This window comes from Python bivittatus, unplaced genomic scaffold (genome assembly GCF_059951505.1).
Source record: "Python bivittatus isolate LINGU-HERP-01145 unplaced genomic scaffold, Pbiv_v1 ctg000480_np1212, whole genome shotgun sequence".
Lineage (NCBI taxonomy): Eukaryota > Metazoa > Chordata > Lepidosauria > Squamata > Pythonidae > Python > Python bivittatus.
Genome location: NW_028277075.1, coordinates 29718210 through 29740130, shown reverse-complemented (window position 1 = coordinate 29740130; position 21921 = coordinate 29718210). Strand labels below are relative to the sequence as shown.

Below are 21921 nucleotides of genomic sequence, written 5' to 3'. Positions count from 1 at the left end.
ATAGCTCTGTGGTTGTGAAAGTGTTGGTAGGTTTTCACCATATTTTGCATCATTCTGATGGCCAAGGCAACATCTAGAGGTCCTCTCCCTCTAGATCTAGGGGTCTCTCTTAAGGACACTTAAGAGCAATCTAGATGGGATGAATGAAAGAATGTTGCAGTGTGTGAGCTGGTGCAATGTTCATACTACTAAGGTGGAAATTTAGCATAACACAAATTCCTCTTCCAATGTTTACTGCCTGAAGAGGCGTAACATTTATATTTTCATTTTGCGCACTCATTGCTAATGTATAGAGTAGCTTGCTTCCCAACTGTGCTAGCTCATTATTCTGGTAGGATATTACAATATCACAAGCAAGTACTAAGACTTGGCATGTTTAAACATTGTAATAATTGGCAGAAAAAGTATGTTAACATATATGACACAATTTATGCTCAGTGTAAGTGGATGCGTATGCTAAGCTGTAGGAAATGCATATCCTGAACCATGTTTTTCAAGTATTCTGGCAGAGCTTGCCACCAGAAGCTAGGAAAAGAGTTTATATTTATCTTATTATAATCCCTTTATTTTATCTTCATAAAGCAGGACCATAGCTAGGTTTTTATTGCAAAGGCTGGGAAATGTGTTTTAACTCAATATTTATTCAGACCCTTCATCTCTCGATGCCTCAGGGCAACTGTTCTTTTCTGGTTATTGCCAGCCACACTACAGGCTTCTGCAGATGCCCTCAAAAAAGTATTTATTATTTTTTAAAAAGTATTTTTACCTCATTCTTCACCACAAAAGGCTCCCAGAAGGGCTTACAAAACAATAAAAAGAGAGAATTTCTGCCCTCAGGTTTACAATCTAAGAGGCAATGTATAAAAAAAGGAAAACAGGGAGAGAAGAGAAGAGGGGAACAAACAGAATCTGTCTGCAATTTTTTTAATAGCCAGCTATGATAAAAACAGTTCAGAGTGAGGGAACCAAAAAAAAAAAGTTGATCTTTCTGCAGAACTGATTAAATTCAAATATCACACTAAGCCATGTCATTATTTGTTTCTTTTTAGGCTTATGTTCTTTGAATGCGTCATTGTGATTTGTTTACCTTTGATTATGAGCTCAGCCAGCTGTAAGTCATTACATAAGTCCACGGTTAAACAAACCATGGTTTAGTGTGATGTGCAAACCCAGCCACAGAGTGGCTCTGCATCCTTGTTCTCGCTTTCCTGCAGCCTGATAGAATTGCTGCTGCTAGGTAACAGCGTATGAAAACCAAGAGCCCAGGATGTCTCCAGTCACTCAGTAGACTTGATGGACAGGCCCTGCTTTGTTTCAGGGATCCAGATCCACAAGGCAGCACCATATATATTATATATTTGTTCCCCTTGTTCTGGGAGATTGCTATGGTCTGCTTTCAGGTCCTGCAGCCACTTTGCACTGGGATAGTAAAGATAGGGAAGGTAGTTAAGGCCGATGGAGTGGAACTACCAGTGGGCCACATAGCAGACATAGAGACCAGCTATAAATACCTTGGTGTCCCACAGTCACACGGGAACCATGAGGAGGAGGCAAGAAAGACAGCAACATCCAAGTACCATCAAAGGATAAGACAGGTCCTGAAGAGCCAGCTCAATGGGAAGAACAAGATCCATGCCATCAACACGTATGCCCTACCAATCATCAGATACCCTGCCGGTATAGTGAGCTGGCCAAAGGAAGACATGGAAGCTGCCGATGTGAAGACCCGGAAGCTCCTCACAATGTACGGAGGTTTCCACCCCAAGTCCAACACCCAGAGACTGTACACCAGCTGCAAAGAGGGCAGGCAGGGTCTGATGAGTGTCAAAGCCACTGTCCTGGATGAAACCCGGAGTATCCAGGAGTACATCAGTAAGATGGCACCCAAAGATAAGCTGCTGAGAGAATGCCTCAGACAGCAGCAGACATGGGAGGAAGTTCAAGTGGAGGAAATAGCATGGCAAGACAAGCCCCTGCATGGGATGTACCATCGACAGATAGCTGAGGTGGCTGACACTGGGAAATCCTATCTGTGGCTGGAAAGGACCGGACTAAAAGACAGCACTGAGGCACTGATCATAGCAGCACAAGAACAAGCACTAAGCACCAGATCCATAGAAGCAGGGGTCTACCACACTAGACAGGACCCAATGTGCAGATTGTGCAAAGAGGCCTCACAGACAGTCCAACACATAGTGGCAGGGTGTAAGATCCAAGCAGGAACAGCATAGACTGAAGGGCACAACCAGGTAGCTGGCATTGTGTACAGGAACATCTGCACAGCGTATGAACTAGACCCCCCCAAGTCCAGATGGGAGATTCCACAGAAGGTTGTGGAGAATAATAGGGCTAAGATCCTGTGGGACTTCCAGATCCAGACGGATAGGCAGGTACTGGCCAATCAGCCAGACATCGTGGTAGTAGACAAAGACCAGAAGACAGTGGTAGTGATAGAGGTAGCAGTGCCAAGTGACAGCAACATCAGGAAGAAGGAGCATGAGAAGCTGGAGAAGTACCAGGGCCTGAAGGAGGAAATGGAGAGGATGTGGAAAGTAAAGGCCAAAGTGGTCCCAGTGGTGGTAGGAGCACTCGGGGCCGTGACTCCTAAGCTGGGAGAGTGGCTCCAACAGATCCCAGGAACAACATCAGAGCTCTCTGTCTAGAAGAGTGCAGTGCTAGGAACAGCTAAGATACTGTGCAGAACCCTCAAACTCTCAGGCCTCTGGTAGAGGACCCGAGATTGAGGAAAAACACGTACCACCCATAGGCCTGAGAGGGGAATTTTTTTTTAGTGTGTGTGTGTGTGTGTTTGTATGTGTGTGTGTGTGTGTATACATACATTATATACATGTATGTATAGTGTATACATACATGTACAGTGTATACATACATTACACACAAAATTATATATATAATTTTTTTCCCCTTCTGGTGTAAAACTGATCTTCCTTTCCTTGCTATGCTGTACTCAAGCATTGCCTTCTGAGCCGTACAGCTCTTATACCAGAACATTATATGTTATATCTAATATTCTAAATCTTCAAACCATCTCTTATCTGGTTTTGTGCAAAAGAGATGGATGGTCCCCATGTCATCTCCTTCATTCCACTAAACAAGTGTATATGCTTTTAACTCAGAATACCACCTCATTCATTTGACTCTGGTTTATAAGAGCTAATGCCATAATGGGGACCTCTGTATTATCAGCAAAAGGTTTTGAGGACTTCACACAAGCCAGCAATCTGGCTCTGCGTACATCACGGCACAAGGATCTTTGCAAATGACAGTTGCAGGACCACAAAGTTAAATAAAATTTAAACAATAAATGGCCACCAACTTGCAAGATCACTAAGTCTCAAAGAAAATTGGTGTTTCGTGCCATGCTGTTTTCTGTTGTGATGCCTGCTGTATGGAACAGACTCTCCCCTGAGTTTCAGATGGCCCTGACCTTGGAAGAACTTGAAGACCTGGCGTTCTCCTCAAATGGTTGGGCCAGGAATGATAGTGGAGCCCATTATGTTTGTTCTGTTCTGGGTTGTGAGACAGTTTTGTGAGGAGCCTCAGTTACAGTTTTTTAAAACTCTGTTCTGTCTTATGCCTTTTATACTGTTTTATCCATGAGTTTTGTTAACCATCCAGAGGTTAAGATGGGAGACCATGTAAATGTGTCAAACAAACAAGCAAACAAATTCTCAAAACAAGACTCACAGTGATACCTCTTTACTGAAAAATAATCCATCAGTTGCTTTCCCCAGCACCTTTGATGACAGTACTTGTATAAAATATTTGAAATAATTGCCTTCCAAAAGTGGGTAAGAATTGTTGCAAGTTTTGTTATGTCACAGTCCTGCGGGATCCATCCTGAAGAATTGGAAAGGGAAAAAAACACCCCTCCAACACAGGAGTGTTTGTGGGGAGGAGTGTCAAACATGTCAAGATGGGAGCTACAATCATGTGATTGAAGCCATGCCCCCTTTTTATGGGCATTGTGATGCCCATAAAAAAAGGGGGGGAGGACTTTGATCGCATGGTTGTGGCTGCCATATTGACTTTTTTGACCCACCTGCAGACCCGCTGGTGCTACTGCTTTAAGAACCACACAGAGTTGACTCTTGAAAGCAATGGCCTCTTTTATCAGAAGCCTGTAAAAAGTTGGGCTGCTTTAATGAATAGCTTGTGCTGCGTTCACACACACATGGAGTCTGAAATAGTTCTTCCAATTAATGTTAACATGTGCATAGCCCACTGGTCAGCAATGGAGGAAATAAACAGAAGGGAAGAGAAAATGTGTTACTAGAAAGTTTTCCCATAATTTTTGTATTTATGTCTTACCTAGGCTTAGTAGTTGCTTTTTTTGTTGCACGACTCAACTGTCACTATCCAATGGGGACTTTTTTTCTTTTGTATTTTATTATTCTCATAAATATTTATTCTCATATATATTTAAAAAGTGTAGGTAGACTTAATACTTATGTCAGCCCTTTGCAGGACAATCATCAAGGAATCTTACGCTATCTTCAAAATTTTTCTTAAGTCTTCATTATCATAAGCTTTTAAAATCACAACCTACTTTTTTCTTCCTCTGAGATCACTGTTCATACTCAATATAAACATTTCTTGCTTTTGTATCTCTTTGCTGCCTTCTTGTGGTCATCCAGATTTTTGCAGCCTGGCCTAGGCTATTTAGTGGACTGCAATCTGTACAAGTTTACACCAATTCTCGTCAGCCAATCCCAATTTACCTGGAAAACGCTGGCTTGCACTTTAGGAAATGTGTTAATCTTTAAGATGTCACAGGAATCTTGACTGATTTTATTATAAAGAAAGAGAACATGACTATTCCAAGGAAAACGGGAATAATGATATTAGTTTTAAAACTGAACACAGGTTAGTATGAAAAAGCAGATTACAGTATTGTTAATCACTCTTTAGCCTCGTTCACTGCTCACATGTGGACCATAACAGCCAATTCTGCTGTGAAAGTTTCTGGAGCTCTTACAAACATAGCTTAGTCATGGCAGTGATTAAAGAAGCAAAAACGTAAACAAAACGAGTGCATAAATCTCTCTAGCCCTCTGGAAGCAGTGCATGATTGCTCCAGATTGTATTCTCTGCTCCTTTGTCTTGTTCAGTTCAAATGCACCAAGGCATATGAGCCTCACCTCTTCCCCTACAGATAAATTACTACATCTTCTGGTCTAATACCCACTATTAGAGTTCCTTTGCAAAAAATCTCATCACTGCTTATATGCATCTATTTAAATCATTCTGCATATTTTCCTTGCGGTATTCATTGACAATGACTTTGCTTGTGTTCTGAAAAGTTACAAATGCGACGTGCGCATTTATGGCTCCATTAAGCCCAGCTCGGTAGCAGTGTGTAGCTGACCTTGGTTGATCTTGAAAAGCTAAGCAGGGTCAGATCTGATTAGTTCTTGGAGGGGAAGCCACTAGGAAAACCAAGGCTGCTAGACTAGACTAGAAAGTTAAAAACAAACAAACTGCTTCCATGTGCTTTGAATGTATCCACGAAGTCTACCTCTATCTGTACAGTATATCACTTCCCTTCTGGCAACAAATACAGGAAAAAGGTATTATGCCAACTTCAGACTGGCATAAAGGGGAGCTGATCTTGGGGCTTTGCTTCTATCCCAGACTGCCTTACTTTGAGAGCTAGTTTAAGAAAAAGAAAAAGAAGAGAACTACTTCTCTGGTGCCATGCCGGGTATATGAAATACCATTTTTATTTCATGCCCCATGTTGCTGGGGTGGCAGTTCCCTGTAAATAAAAATACTTCCTAGCTCCAATCTGAAGTCTTAGTGGAAGAGATCATATCCTTGATGAAGATCAATTCTTTGATTCCATTAGTCTCCATTTCTTCTCAGCTAATTTGGTTTTAAATCCACACAATGGATATAATTTACTTTGGCTATTTTAAAAGTTAACCAGAATTTTGGGGGGATAGATATAACTGAATTAAAATATGCTGGTGGACTTAATAAGACAATTTTCTCTTTCGTGTGGTCCAGTTGGTTTTTGAAAACAAAAAAATATTATATTAATTTTATCATAAGATATATACTGTGTTAATCCATTCTTTGTATTTAGTTGACTAAATTCTTTGGATTTAGTTTTGAGATTTATAGTACTAGGGAGCTGTCTCTCTCTCTCTCTCTCTGTCTCCTACTTGTTCCTTGTGTGCGAAGCAGCCACAAAAGCCCTTCTGATTTGAGCAGGGACTTCAAGGAGAAGCTACTGTATCTGTATGAAGTCCAGGAACTCTCTGGATACTACTATAATGGTGGGTAGATTTCAGGTTTACAGAATCTAATTCTTTACTAGAACTAGGACTTTATAGACAAGGCAATGAAGACAGTGGCTTTGGGTTCTACACATTAAAAACAGCACTCTAAAGTATGGATCAGGATTTGAAATGAACATATTTTCACTATTTTTCTAACTAGTTCACTAATTCACTAATTTTCTAATTCTGATCAGTTAGAATATGATCCCATGGCTACCTCAGGTTTCCCCACACCCTCTCATTGACTGGGCCATTGACTTTAATGGACCAAAAGCAATGAGGAGGAAAAGAAAATAACACTGATATAGTAGGCAGTGAAAAGAAAGTGGGTAGGGGGGACCCCAATGAACCTTTTGCCCCGGGATCTTCCTTAGAATGCTGATAGCCACCATCTATAACAATAGGCAGGGAAGGATTTCCTGTGGCCCAAATACATCTTTACAACGCTCAGAGATCTACTAACCATGTTTGCTGAAAATGAAAGACACAGTTTCCTTCCATTTTGAGGCGGGAAACAGATGAACACTGTAATGTAAGCTCTAGAATGAGTATGCCGCAGTAAAAAAATCAACATGTTCCAGCCACTTGCATATTGTGAAGTGGCTTCATCTATTTTTTTGGCTCTCTACTTTCCAGAAATGTTAATTGTAGCCTTAACCTTCAAAAGGTCATCCATGTCTGATTTAAAACAAAAGGTCTAGATTTGGAATTAAAGAATTTTGAGCTGTAACTGAGTATAGTCATTGTACTTCTACAGAGAAAATCTGCTCCTGGATACCATACATTTTGATTGGTAGAATACAGAACATTTTGTTGTTGCTGTTACTGCTGAGGTGATTAAAACCCTTTCTCGTTTATAAAGGTGGCCTGTTCTGTAGTTTTATCTGTGCAGAGACAGAAGTTGGACCTGCCAGATAAGGTTTCCTCTGATTCTCAAAGCAGTCTGAAATAATTCTTAGCTATTTTCTGCTGTCTCTTTAAATTCAGTCTGAGCGCTTCTTTTGGAAACATTTGAGCCAATAACTATAGTCACACTGTCTAATTATGTTCACTGGTTTGAAAAGTAATATCAGTTTCCCAAGACAGCATCATTAGCAGGGATTTTAGGAGACTGGATTGACCATAGCTTCTCCACACAACATGTGATGTTACTGGATTCAAGACAATTTGCTTTTCACTGATAAATGTTGAATAGTTGTAGTAATAATGGCCGAGCAGCATTAATAGATATATGTTGGTCTTCCCAAACTAAGTGCTGTCCAGATGTGTGGACTAACTCCCAAAAATGCCCAACAGCATGGACGTTCCTGGGAAATCTGGGAATTGAAATCAGCTGGAGGGCATCAAATATGAGGAAAGGTAAAAATCTATACTCATTTTCTCCTTCCTTCCTTCCTTCCTTCCTTCCTTCCTTCCTTCCTTCCTTCCTTCCTTCCTTCCTTCCTTCCTTCCTTCCTTCCCTCCCTCCCTCCCTCCCTCCCTCCCTCCCTCCCTCCTATCCATCCATCCATCCATCCATCCATCCATCCATCCATCCATCCATCCAGTTTGAGGAAGGCTGTTAATATGTATCAAATTGTGTTGGAGAATGTGTCCTATGGTAGGCTGAGAAACCTATGGACCTATGATTCCTGTGAGCCCTCTCTCCTCACTAGGAGTCACAGTTTAGCAACATCTGAGTTCACACAGCATGTTAGGTGCATCTAAATGAGGATTGTGTGATTCAAGCCAATCCATTTAATTTTGGGAAGCCTCATTCTCATTTCTTTCCTACCAACTGACTACCTACTGTAGTATGGTGTAATAATTGGTTCCCAGATTGATAAAGATTGAGAAGACCCTTAAGTAAACCGCCAACTTCCCCATTATTGTGAAAAGACTTGTCTCCTCACTAGGCCATGGGAAAGCTGTTAGAAAATTGGACAATTTCTCCCCTCTTGCACATTGGGATATATTGGTTCTAAATGAGAAATAGTTCAGTTGCTGGAGTTCTTGTAACCCCATTCCCTTCATCTCAATAAATCTTGCTAAAGAGAACTCTGTTATACTCATGTTAGCAAATAATCATGATGCATTTTAGGCAGAGAGCAAAAAGACTAGTGATTGAGCTGTATCTGGGTAAGGCTCCAAAGCTCCCTGTTTTATTTCTGTTTATGGAAATATACTAAGAGTTCTCATAAGGTGGCCATGACAGAAGTGATTCAGAATTAAAGCTCTTAATGGTGCTACTCATTAAAAACCTCATAGTGTTCCCCTCCCTGCTTCTTCCCCAACCGCAAAGGGGGTAGGAATTCATCAATAGTATTAAATCCAAGCAATTAAATTTAGCTTCTTTAAATTCTGCTTGCTGTTTCAGCTGGAATAAATTACTCCGGTGCTTCCTTATCTGGAATTAGTTTTAATTCTGAGTTGCAGTTCAGCCCAGGGGGTGCCAGGTCTCCTTCTGTTATGGTATTTTAAAAAATTGTATGCTGGGGGAAGCCTTTGTAGCTCTTCTGTCGATCTGTTTCAAACCACTTTTGCAAGCCAGGTGACCTCTAGCACTCGCAGCTAGTTTTCACAGTATTTTTTTTTGATACCCTGAACCTGCTTTTGACAGCGTCTCACAATCCACAGAGGAGAGGGCTTTGTCAGCTGTACAAGTGGCAACAGATAGTCTACTGCTTTTCTGGAGCAGCTACTACAAGACGGAGACACAAATAACGATTTCAGCCCCTTTATTTATTTATTGTGTTTACACTCTGAAGCGAAGGGATTGTTATTTGCTTAAGTAGCAGAAAATAATTTTACATTCCGTGTGTCTCCACGTAGCAGCTGGGGTTTAAAAATGTAATATAAACAAACAGCACAAACTATCACCCCAGTGGTTTTAAAGCATTTGTATCTAGTCCACCAGGCTTCTGTAGATTTCATACTGCCTCCGTTCAGGTGGAAAATGATTCCAAGCAGAAGGCACGGGTGAAAAGGAGGCTACCATGCGTGAGCTGACAAGTGACCGCTAGATGGCATGGAGAACTCTTAACTCTGCCATCTCATAGTTGTATGGAGCTTTGCAGGTTAGGGTGGTCATGCTGTGTGAACTTAGCCATTGTTATCTGAGCAAATTCAGGCACAATGAGACTGTCAACGAACTATGGTTAAGCACTATATGTGAAACAAATAACTGAGTATATGGAACAAGAGAGGGAAGATGACGAAGGTTTCTGGCTTCAGATCCTTGTTTCAGATCCAGCTTGATATATATTAGAGTCCTCTGCAGGAGAGGAGGGATTTTTTAATAGCTTTTCGGCTGACAAATCTGGGGAAAAGGATTCCCTGAAGGGCATGAAGTCTGAAAGCTATTCAGACAAATGCTAAGTTAGGTAGGAAACCAAGGAGCATAAAGCAGCATGAAAAGTGAAAACATTCAAATGTAGGATATTTAGATCAAGCTGAATGATGTACAGAACAGCTTTATAATATAAGTTACCTAAAACACAACGGGAACTGCAATTAATTATCTAATTGATTCACAGGCTGGTCCAAAGTATGTTTGCTCAAAAGTGCTTTCCATTCATTTCAGTGAGCTTTGTGTCCTGATGGTTAGGGAAAATTATGTTTGATAGGATAGATTCCGCTCTTAAATTACTGTCTATTCATGTGCCTCAGCTGGATTCTGCCCAGCAAGACAGACCCAAATAAGAAAGAAGATTAAGTGAATGACCAGATTGTTTATCATCCTCATTGCAGTTACCTCTGTTTAGTTTGTCCCCCATCCCCCTTTTGCGCACTTGTCTGTTTTTCTTACCAAAATAATTAACTTCTGTCTCAGACACAAAGATTCCATAATCTCTGACAGGCTTGGTTAGAGCAGAAATAAGATTTTTTCCCCCTTCTCTTGTCTGTTCCATTTTCAATTTCTCAGGTTGGCAGTAAAAAACAAAACGAAAAAGAGGCAACACGCTTTGTGATGAGCTATGCTCAGTCTTATTAAATATGTATAATCATCACTCAGCTGTACAATGTGTCTCTTTTGAAATACCCTCCTTGAGGGCCTGCAATCTCCCATGGTAACCATGTTCCTTGGTTTCCTGAACACTGAAGCATCACCAGAAGCTTCCAAGTAATTTCTTTTTGTAGGAAGTTGGTACTCTTGTTTTGTATTATGAAAACTACTGTATTCATCAACCTGGTGCCCTCCAGATACTTTGGACAATATCTACCATCAGCCCAGCCAGCATAGGGAAGACCTTTCTTTTCAAGGTCAACCTCCTCCTCCCCCTGGAAGCAGACTTTTAACTTGCAGCTGCAATATATTCACAATTATAATTGATTATTTTGTTTACACAAATAGCATGCCTTTTTTAGAGGGAGGCATAAATAATTTCTATGGCCACCAGCAAGACTCCTCTTACTAAGAATCTTCTTTCAAAATTATAAACACTGAAGTACAGGCTTTCTCACACTTACTTTTTTCAAACAGCCATTCAAATTCTCATGAATATCTTTAGATGTCTTTTCAGTCTCATAATGAACTCAGCAGCTGACCACCAATGAGACTATGACCAAATGGGGCCACTGAAAATTGAGAGGGAAACATCAACCTTCCCAGTAAAAAAAAAAAAGGAAGGAAGGAAGGAAGGAAGGAAGGAAGGAAGGAAGGAAGGAAGGAAGGAAGGAAGGAAGGAAGGAAGGAAGGAAGGAAGATGTCTGGACAACAGAGGATTGGCTAGCTGAAGCTCCGTAAAAAATTTTAATGGCTCATTAGAACTTTCAATAGGACTACACATGCAGGAAGACAGAGATTCTGTTGCTGGTTCGACTTGTGAAAACTAATGAGAAGTTTATTAGATGTTCTTTTCAGTATAAATATTAAGTTCCCGTCATTAGATATATATTTGTGGTCATCTTAGTCTAGGACAGGAAAGGGCAAGAATTGTACTCTTATTTCCTGAGACATCTATAAGGACCAGAGAGGACTCCCTTGCCTTTTCTTTCAGAATTCACTGAACATTCATGATTTCTAATTGTTTTTGGGTTGATTATAGATAAAGTTGTAAATCAGTTCAAGTATTTGATGTTCTATGGGAAATTCAGTGTAAGCAAAGCATAAACATTGTTGTGTGTGAATGCGTGTGTGAATGAAGCATGAGGTTAATGAAGAATTAGTTAGAAAAAACTATTGGAAAACTCCCAGAATAATCCAATTTCTCTGATGTTTCTAAGATGTTGAATAATTAATTTATATTTTTGGAACTTTCATGATAAATTCCAACATGTAAATCCAAAATATGTTGGGAAGGTGATGAGAAGGTTTTGCACCCAAGTTTCATAACTACAAGTGAACAGCACCTGATAAATAGTAGGCACTTGAGAAAATCATCATCATCATCATCATCATCATCATCATCATCATCATCATCATCTCAGATGTGACTAACTGTAAGTCATCTTCACTTTTTTGACTGGCTCCATGACTGAAATGGATTCTGATTTCTAGCTTCTAATTTTATGTAACAAATTATATAAGCTGGAAATTGTATCTCTAACTTGGGACATGTGTCTATTTGGTAAACAGTTGTTTGTCCTTTGGGGATGATTGTTTCTTGGGTTGTTCACTGACTCTTCTGAACAGTGACAGCTATGTTTTGTGCTCTTGAATCAGGTAGCTCAGAAGAGTAGAATTGTCAGTGGCCTTGTCGTTTAAAAAGGAAGAGAAAGGCTCTATCCATATGCTGTGAAATTGCTGTTTGTCTATTTATAATTGAAGGAACTATTCATTTGTGTGATGAACTGTGAGAATTGAAATTAGTGCTGATGCACAGCACGTTAGCCTTCCCAAAGAAAACTCCATGATCAATGCAGATGCTATGTTGTAGTTTAATTGTATCAAGAAAGCAAAAGTTAACATAACAAATTAGGTTAAGTACCATGTTAGGCTATAATGTGGTTTGTTTGGTTTGGCTTAATGTGATGTTTGAAACCACACATTATAGCTTTGCATTGTGTGTGAACTGGTCACAATGACTTGCTCAGGTAATCATGGTTAAACCTTGGCTTAGTGCTATAGGGCTAATTCGGGCTTATCAATAGTTGATTCAAAGAAGTTTGCACCTTGAGGAGTGCCAAAATTGCTTGGGCAGCAGCATTGTTTTAAGTGGGTACTCCAAAGTAATTTTACAATAGATAGGGATCAGCTACCAAAAAAAAAAAAAAGCAATTATCCTTATCATACTTCCTTGGGAATCCCTGCTGAAAGGGCTGAAAATATTTTTATAGTCCTTGTGAAAAATTAAAAACATTCTCATGTTTACATTATTTATTAAATGTATATATCACTTTTCCTCCAGAAGCTGCGGGCTGCATGATTAATTCTTCCGCTCCCAATTTTATCCTTTTGAAATAAGTTGGATCAAGACCCAAAGTTACCTAGAGTGTCAGTGGTTGAATATCATCTTCACGCTTGACCTCTCTACTCCTAATCATCCATACAGGAAATTCTTCTTTGGGTGAAGAAAAGTGTAATTATTAAAGCAATTGTTTTCCCAATTGGGGCTTGTTGATAAGGTCAGTAGTGTTCAACAATCATTACTGATAACAACAGCAAACTTTTAGGACTGGCTTTTTTCAAAGGGCAAGGAGGAAAAGGCACTGCCACCGCTCTAAAATCATTCATAGCACTGTTTCAAAAAGAGAACCATTTGTTAGTTATTCTTTATATACCTTTGCTAATATTCTTTTGCCAACTGTTTTGGAGTTATATAGTGCCCTAGTTATCAGGGATTTAGTTCTTCCGGTTCATCTCCAAGAGTCTTTCTTACTCCCATCCACCTACTTTTTGATAATGGATTATAACTGCTGCATTAAGCTTAAAGGAGACTGGGTTGTTTCATATGTGGTTTCCTTCATTTTAATCCTAAGCGATTGTGTTAAAGAGGGGACAGGAACAGAGAAATTAAAACGTTGTTTCCTACAGGTACTGTGGAAAGGACAAGAGATTCTATACAAATATTTTAAAAAGCTTCCTCTATAGCAGTGTTTCTCAATCTTGGCAACTTTAAGATGTGTGGACTACAACTCCCAGAATTCCCCAGCCAGCATGGGAATTCTGGGAGTTGAAGTTGCATCTTAAAGTTGCCAAGGGTGAGAAATGCTGCTCTCTAGTGTCCTTGTAACTGCTGTGTTGGATGCTCTCCAAGTGTTAACCTGTGACAGCACTATATCAACTTCTTGTTATGGTTAGCAGCCTCCAACATTATGACTGACAGGGTGAGAAGTCTCCTTCAGACCAGACATGGACAACCTTACTTACAACTTTATACAATGTCAACTCCAAGTTTTGAGGCTCCCCTAAGCAAAATCTTCACAGTAGCCCAGTTGCCAGAGTATGTCTATTTCTGGTGTGCTACTGTTCCTGCTTCCTATTGCTTTCCTTGGCCCTCAGGGCTTACCTGACATTAGGACCCAGAAAGTCCAGTGGAATCTAATGTTCTTGTTTCTGTCATTGCTTACTCATGTTTAAAGGGCAAGAACAGCAACAATAGCAGGGAGAAAGGTCTTCAGATTAAGGTCAACTTCCATCTGAGTGTAGATCTAGGCAGATGCCCAATGATTCTGGGCCCCGACCTCATCCCTAGCTTTATCTCAGTTAACTTTTAATGTCTCCATTGTTAAGGAGTGTCTTTGCTCACCTGTGCATGAGTTGCGCTCAACAAACTCAAGCTCAGAAATAGAGGGAACTTTGGCAGAACTGCACTATGCAGCCCGTCCCATTAGATCCAGCAGGGAAGGTATGCTACATGTTCCATCAGCCGGGGACTTGCATCTGGTGGGTCTCAGGAGGCGGGACTTCTCTGCCGTGGCTCCCTCCTTGTGGAACATTTCCCCCCCTTAAGTGAGGCTTGTCCCTTCCCTGCTGTCATTTAGGAAGTCCCTTAAGACCTGGTTGTGTCATCAGGCCTGGGAGTCTTAGGGAACTGGAGACCTTCTTAGATGGCTCCACCGTAATTGATATTTTGTTCTCTCTGTGGGGTTTGTATATTTTAAAACTTAAATTTTTAAAATATGATAATGTTTTTATTTTAATAATAACTTCATCTTTCTATATGCGTATTTTTATCACTTGTTACTTTATTAATTGTTATACGCCGCCCAGAGTTGCTTTGGGTGAGATGAGCTGCTATATAAATGTGATATATAAAGAAATAAATAAAATAAACAGTGCCTACAACATCCTTTTAAAAAGTTGAACAATGGTGTCACTTGTTCACAAAGTTTATGAAAAAATAACACTGCTTTATTTTACCGTTGCCATTTACAGTAAGAGAGGTATGCCAATTCCGTACATCATTAGTGTAACAGTCAACCAGCACATGACTTCCAAAAGCAGAATAGAAAAAGATGGCCTCAGGGAGTTAAAGTGCTCCAATGAGGAGAGAGGAAAAAACTAAGAAATGGCAACACAAGCAGCTATATGTGTGAGGGTTAGTCCTCACACTGTCAATAAAAAACCAAGATAAACACAAACCTGACCTTTGCAAAAACAAAGGACAGATGGAAACAAACCAGTCCACTCAAAAGAGAAGGTTAAGCAGTCTGTTAGATAAGGTTAGATAAGATAAGGTTAGATGAGACCTCTATAAATAGGTCTAGTTCTTGATTAGCTGCAGTTGCTGAAATTGTTTTCATTATAGCTATTTACTTTCTTCCATAAATATTACTTATTCTCTGTTCTTGGAGGCATGATTCCAATCTTGTCTCCAGTGGAAGCCTGACAGAACTCAAGGGGAGGTATTGTAACAAAGGAAGAATAGACTGCCACATCCATATCCATATCCATATCCATATCCATATCCATATCCATATCCATATCCATATCCATATCCATATCTTTTTTTTTTTTTTTTGGTCCCTTCGAGTCAATTTTGACTCCTGGCAATTGCCTGGACTAGTTCCTGCAGTTTTCTTGCCACAGCTTTTCAGGGATGGTTTGCCATTGCCTCCCTCCTAGGGCTGAGAGAGAGTGACTGGCCCAAGTCCTAAGGTGGGAGTAACTCATGGCCTCCTGGTTTTTAACCTGATGCCTTAATCACTACACCAAATAGCTCCATACCCAATAGCTGAGGAATAATAAGGCTTGGAAAATTATTTATGGCATCACATTTCTTCCATAGAACTGAAGACTGCGGGCACAGTGGATGCCCAGTTTGGTTACTCCTAGAGCCATCGCTGAGGTTCTGATAAAGCGTAACTTTAGTAAGGTTGTTCATTCATAGGCTTTTCAACCTTCTGTGGAATTGCATTAAGTTTGTATTGCGTATTATGTAATTGTTTTTTTTTAATTATTATCTTTGTGCTTTGTTCCTTTTTGTTCTTCTCTTTTTTGTTATTATTGTAAACTAAACGGAATATATGGTTCTTGTCCTCATACACACAATATTTAGAAGTTAAGCAATGAGGAATGACATGCTTTCATTTATTTGATAAAGCTCAAGATTATGCAATTGATTCTTGACTAATTAAGTTTAATTAACTTTTTGGTGTCCACATTTCAGAATCAATTTTCTCTTTCTACTTCTTGTCTCATAACACAAAAAGGTATGTCTTAAAGGTTCTGTTTAAGTTGTGTGGTGATTCTGTTGTGCTGGTTGCTAGTCTACATGATGAACAAAGTATCACAAATCATGGAAAAGAAAGCTGGTTTTTGAACTGAAAGAATAAAAGATTCATATCTCTGAGAATAATTGAATGATAGTCAAATCCCAGTAAAGGGTACATTTTTTTTTCATTTAATGTTTTTCCAACCTAGATTCTGTCAGACTTACTGACAAGTCATTGGCTGAAAGTCCCAGATACTTGACTCAGGACAACTAGACTAAGTTCTAGGCTAACACTTGGCTTAAGGCTCTCATCACATGGCATGGCATAGCTAAATAAGCATCTTTATTGCATCCTAGAAGGAAGCAGATAAAAAAGTTGATTGCACAAAATCAACATGAAGATGCAGTTCCTTTTCTATATCCACTGAAATTTAAGTCCAGTGTGCCTTTCTCCCATCTTTCCCATGGTTTAACAAACTTTTTGCTCTGTGCTTCTTGACCTTGAAGCTGGGTTAATGTTGGTTATGACATAACTAGCATCTCTGCCCTGAGAGATGCTGTCTCTCAACTAACACAACTTCTCAAAAATGAATAAAACAGATTTTATATGTTCAGCAAAATCAGATATGATATGAAAACATGCCACTGGTAAATGTAAAGATGAGATCTGATACTGTAATCTTTCTACTGTCTTAGCATAAAGTTTTGTCTTATAGCTTCCCAATTTGTATGCAGGTTTACTTTATGGCCTCATAATCTGCATGGCAAATGAACATCTCTATATTATTTATATCTCATTTCTGTCTTCTGTAGTAAAGGTTTTTAAAACAGTTGCAAATTTTCTGTGACAGTATCTTGGTGACTTCATGGGAGCATAAGAAATAGCTGCTCCCTGTAGCTGCTCTGGTTCTCTCCTCTCCTTCAACAAAGGCTTAATTGACAAGGAAAATATATTATTGGACAGGCCACAGTGATGGCATTTTCAAATTAGTTCCATTCCTATATGAACATGTTGCATCTTAGGAACATTTAAGAAGAAATAATCAAGCCATGGAACCATTGCTGTAAATCTGAATCCTGTTCACTCCTGTGATTGTGCAATTCTCACATATTTTTAGTACTTTTAAACATAACATTACTATGTTCCACTTGTATTCCAGTAACTTTGGTTAGAAGAGAGGTGATTAAGTTGCTAAGTTGCCCATTGAACAACCTTTCAGAGGATAAGAATGAAGGTATTCAGTGACAGCTTCTAAGAAGTTTCAGTCCAAGTCAACAGCGTAAAAGGGGGGCAGGGAACAGTCTGTGATATGAGCTGAAAACACTGCCACAGTAGTGCAGACTAGCCAATCTTTGTAGCTCCAGCAGTTTCAGATGTTCCATAAATGGTTGAGGAGCTTCTATATATCTGCAGCACTTGCTGCTGGAAGTAAGATTATTGCAGGGCAGGGAATGCAGGAGCAGGTTTTCGAGAATAGACAAACTGTTTTCCTCACAATGGAGACAGATGATCAGAAGTCAACAAAGCTAGTATCTTGATCTACAAAGCTTTACCCTCATGATTAAAACTGATAGGGCTTATCAAGGCTTCACTGTGTGTCATTTTATGTGCAGCAGGAGGCCTCACATAACTGACTGCAACTGACCAGACAGAAGTTGAGTGTTGTAAGATGACCTTGAAACAGGTCAGAGAACCAATGTTCTCTACCACTTGCAGTTCAAAATCTTTTCCATTTGAGCATAGTCTGTCTCTTGAATAGAAGTGAATAGCTGAACATGTACTTTGAAGATACATTAGTTTCAATGTATCAGCCTTTCCCAACCTGCTGCTCTCTTATTTGTTGGATTACGAGTCCCAACATTCCTATTGTACTCCAACATATATGAAGGGTACCAGGTTGGAGAAACCAAAATTTTAGTGAGTCAAGCATTGTCTCTAAGATGCTGCTTATGAGAATGGAAAAGCTGTTAAAGTTACATTTGAGCTGAGTGATTAAATGACCCGAAAAGCAGTTTTTCTTTTCAAAGATGTTACCAGTTTTCTACAAAGATTGGAAACGGATTCAAAAAGGTTAACTTCTCAAGATGTAAGTAAAAATTGAGAGTGGGGATTGAATAGGATGTGATGAAGTCTTGTTTCATTTTCCTCTAGAGTATTTCTCTGCATTTGGGCCAATCTTTTAAAGTACTGAGACATAAAATAGCAACATTGCATTTGGATTTGGATAGCTGTCTTGTAGTGCATATAGGCTATTTGGGGGCTGTGTGGAATCCTTGGGTCTCTCCATGGTCCAGAGATACTGTGCTTCCCACTTCTGTTGTCACTGAATTTATTTTCTAGCCACTGAGGATATTAGTACTTGTGTGTCAATAGGCAAGGAAAGGAACAAAAGAAAGAATATATAGATGATTTGGGTGTGTGTATGTGTGTGTGTGTGTATCTTGTGTGTGTGTGTGGAAAAAGTGTGCATACATGTGATGGAGCTAATCCTGTCCAAACTCAGCCCTGCTATCACTAACATGTGTCCCTACAGATTTCTTCCCTACTCTCCAAAATGTGGCCTTTGGTATAGAGAGGTTTTCTGCCTCTGAATTATTAAAGCCTTTAAAACAAGAATGAGAGTGAATAGGTACTAGAGGTGGCTAGCAGAAATAGAGAACTGAGTGAGCAAACACCCTGCCCATCATCTGTAACAATGTGGGCAATGTTTGCCTTGATGCTACCTCTCCCCAAACTTAAGTACCACTTCAGCATGTCTGAGGGAGGGAGGGGGGGTTAGTAACAAACATGTACTTCACAAAGGCTTTCTGTCAATGATTTTGCTCATACGGATAATCTGATCCAAATCTGAGAGCAAGGACTCTGAGACATATTTCCTTAGTAATATGATAGAAGCTGCAGAGATAAGAACAATAAACACTGATGCCATGTGAGTGGACATATTCACTTGGAGATGAGTGATGAATTATAAAGGTCAATTGGATGGACTTGGGGGAGGGATGTACAGATGCAAGGCAGACAGACTCCACCTTGTGCTTATTCAAAATGAACAGAAAGGGGTTTCAGGAAGGATTTTGTCTTGGAAGGATCCAGCTCTCAGAACTCCATAGTGGCATAGCTGAGTACGATCAACAGCTTCAGAAGCAGGAGAAACATCAAGGATAAGAATAGAACAGAGGTACTGAGATTTAGCCAGGCAGAAGTCATGAGGGAGCCAACACAAACAGCTTCAGTCAGCTGAAAATGTCAGAAGCCGTTCTTCAAGGAACCTAGGAAAAAACTGAAATCAAATAAATCAGTGCATTGATTTTGGACCATTTTGAGCAATTCTATAAAAAGAAGGGCAACAGTCTGTAGTTAAACATGAAGGTCAAAAGTTCTTTGACAAGCCTGCCTCTTTTGATTCTGAACCTTTTTTTTTTTTTTTTGCTCCTGTTCTTTCATCTGAAAGTAAAATAGCCAAAGGCATTGAGCATCCTTCGCTTAGTCTGGATAAATATTCTACAATCTGCACTGCAAAAAATGGCTGGATTTGGATGTTGCCTAAACCATCATATGGCTTTTTTAGTTTTAGCTTGTTTGATTAGTAAGACCTGGGTTATAGCTTAGTGTTAAATACGGATAACTGTAGTTTATCAGTAAATGGTGGTAATAAAGTAAATCATATCTTAATGTGATATGTAAACTAAATCAATCTGTAGTCATGCCAGGATAAAGTTTATGACTTCATTCTGTTCTTCTGCATTTGGGAGAAAAATAATACCCATAGTTAAGGAAACCTGCTGGGTATTTTACAGAAGGGAGTGGTAAAATATAATGAGATGCTACATTGACATTGAGATAATGCAGATGAATCAAATGGCCCAGGGGCCATTTCTAACCTAGTCTGTTGGCTTAAACAAAATAGACTAAGTGCTTATTCACACTGGCCAGTTGCCCCATTGTGCTTGAGCCTGGGGCCCCGGGTGTGTGATGGCGCCTGTCTCCTGGCTCTTGTATGTATATAATTTTACTTGTTTTAATATTGTGAACTGCCCAGAGTCTTGCACTTGAGATAGGTGGCCATATAAATTGAATAAATAAAGTAAAATAAAGTAAACAATGGGCTGGCAGGGTGGTAATGGATGATGTTGTCCTCTATTAATCCCTCATTCACTGTCAAAACAACTATCAAAATATTCTTTTCCATGTTAAGTCATCTTAAGCACCCCTACCTGTTTCAGTTAGCAGGCTTCAGTTAACTGCTGGTGAATCCTCACAGTGGCAGGAATGACCCTTCAGGAGAATCAGTGCTTGCCATGGTCCCAAATGCCTTTCTTATCATTAGAAAGTTGCCGATTCAAAACCTAGCACAAATATGTATTTTAATTACTACTTTTCTTCCCCTTTTTCACACACACAAATACACATATATAAAAGTATGTATGCCCAAAAAGACCTGCTTGCGTGAATAAAAGGTGTGACGGCATAGCAAGCAGGGGAATTTTCTAGTGGAAGGACTTGATAGCCTGCTGTTCAGACTGAATACCTTGCAAGCTGTTGCCAAAGTGTCTGTAGTAGGAATAGAGAATGGCCTTGAAGGATAGGAGGAAGAGCTGCTACCAAGGCAACAATTAGATATGTGGGGCTTGAGCCCAGGCCAATAAAATAGCTTGAGAAAACATCTCAGACAAGCCCCTCCCTGGTTCACAGGAAGATAACATAAAGGAGCGGGAAGCACATTCAGACTTGCAAGATTGATGTCAGCCCTACAAGGTAGACCAGACTAAGAAAGGAATGTCATATAGATTAAGATTACTTTTGCTGTAATAGCTATAGTAATGGAATCTTGCTAGTCTGAATGTGCTTTTCCCTCTTCTTTATCTCCCTCCTGTCCTTCAAGGCCATTCCCTGGGTCCACTACAGTGCCTCAATCCAGACAGAATTTTCTTAAACTGATTTGGAGTCAAGCTGGCATAAGATCAGGACAGGAGCAGCTTAAACCTCTATTACTGGCCATTTTCCATCAAAGGTTAGATAGCTATTTATCTGGGGTAGTATGAGGATTCTTTCTCTCCAGGGGTTGGACTAGAAGACCTCCAAGATTCCTTCCAATCTATGATTCTAAATGGTAAATACAGATATGTCCTATAAGATATGCTCACAAAACAGGTTCTTCTTGTACTTTCATTCTTCTTTGTATTTATACCAATTTGAATGTAACTTCCTTGGAAACTGGTGGCCACAACTCAGCAGTGTTTTATAGTTATGACCTTGTACACAGACGCCAATCTTCCTTTAGCAGGATTGCCATTGGTATTCGTGTGTCTCCAAGCCATTGTCAAAGTAATATAAAGCCTGTGCTCATGTTATTTCAGAACAACAATAGTTGGATGACTCTAGAAGACACAAGTCACTGGTGAGGATTCTGCCTTTAATCTGTAGTAGCTACCTCATCTATACTTCTAAGAATTAAACCTGCCATCTGTGTCACTGCTTCATTAATCAAGTGTTTTCCCCCCAGAATTAAAACTGAAGAACTACTTTACTCTTAGAGCTGAAAAAGTTTGCTTTTAGAATAGGAATGGCCAGTCTTCATGGTTCTGTATGAGTCTTCAATCTGGTCCTTTTAATTTGATGGCAGAAGGGAAAAGAAATTCATCTAAAGTTGCAATAAATAGCTTTCTTGGAGGACATGGGGTGCCTGAGGCCAGTATTTTTAATGATGATTTGATTTGTTGTACAAGCCATAATGTCCTGGTTTGCACTTAATGCTAAATCAAAATCTAACAGACCCCGTTATAGCTTAGTGTCAGATGTGTGCAAATCAGACCATTGCATCTCTGTAGACAGGTATTATCTATTCCAAGCCAGACCATTTTCAAAAGTGGTAAGGTCAGAAGAAGAGTAAATCTCACAGAAATACAATGGGCAGTCTCTTTTGAAAGCAAATACCTTGGGCTTGAAAAGGCCATTAAACATTTCTTAAAGAATATTTCTTATAGCACATCAATCATTTTCTCCCAACTCACCAGAGCGCCTTGACATAGCTTGAAAG

The 21921-nt window shown here is 39.6% G+C and overlaps 1 protein-coding gene across 2 annotated transcripts in view; it reads left to right on the top strand.

Annotated features, from left to right (window-relative positions):
- Window positions 1-21921, top strand: part of GALNT16 (polypeptide N-acetylgalactosaminyltransferase 16) — a 173524-nt gene that overhangs the window by 17283 nt on the left and 134320 nt on the right. The gene's annotated exons all lie outside the window — the stretch shown is intronic.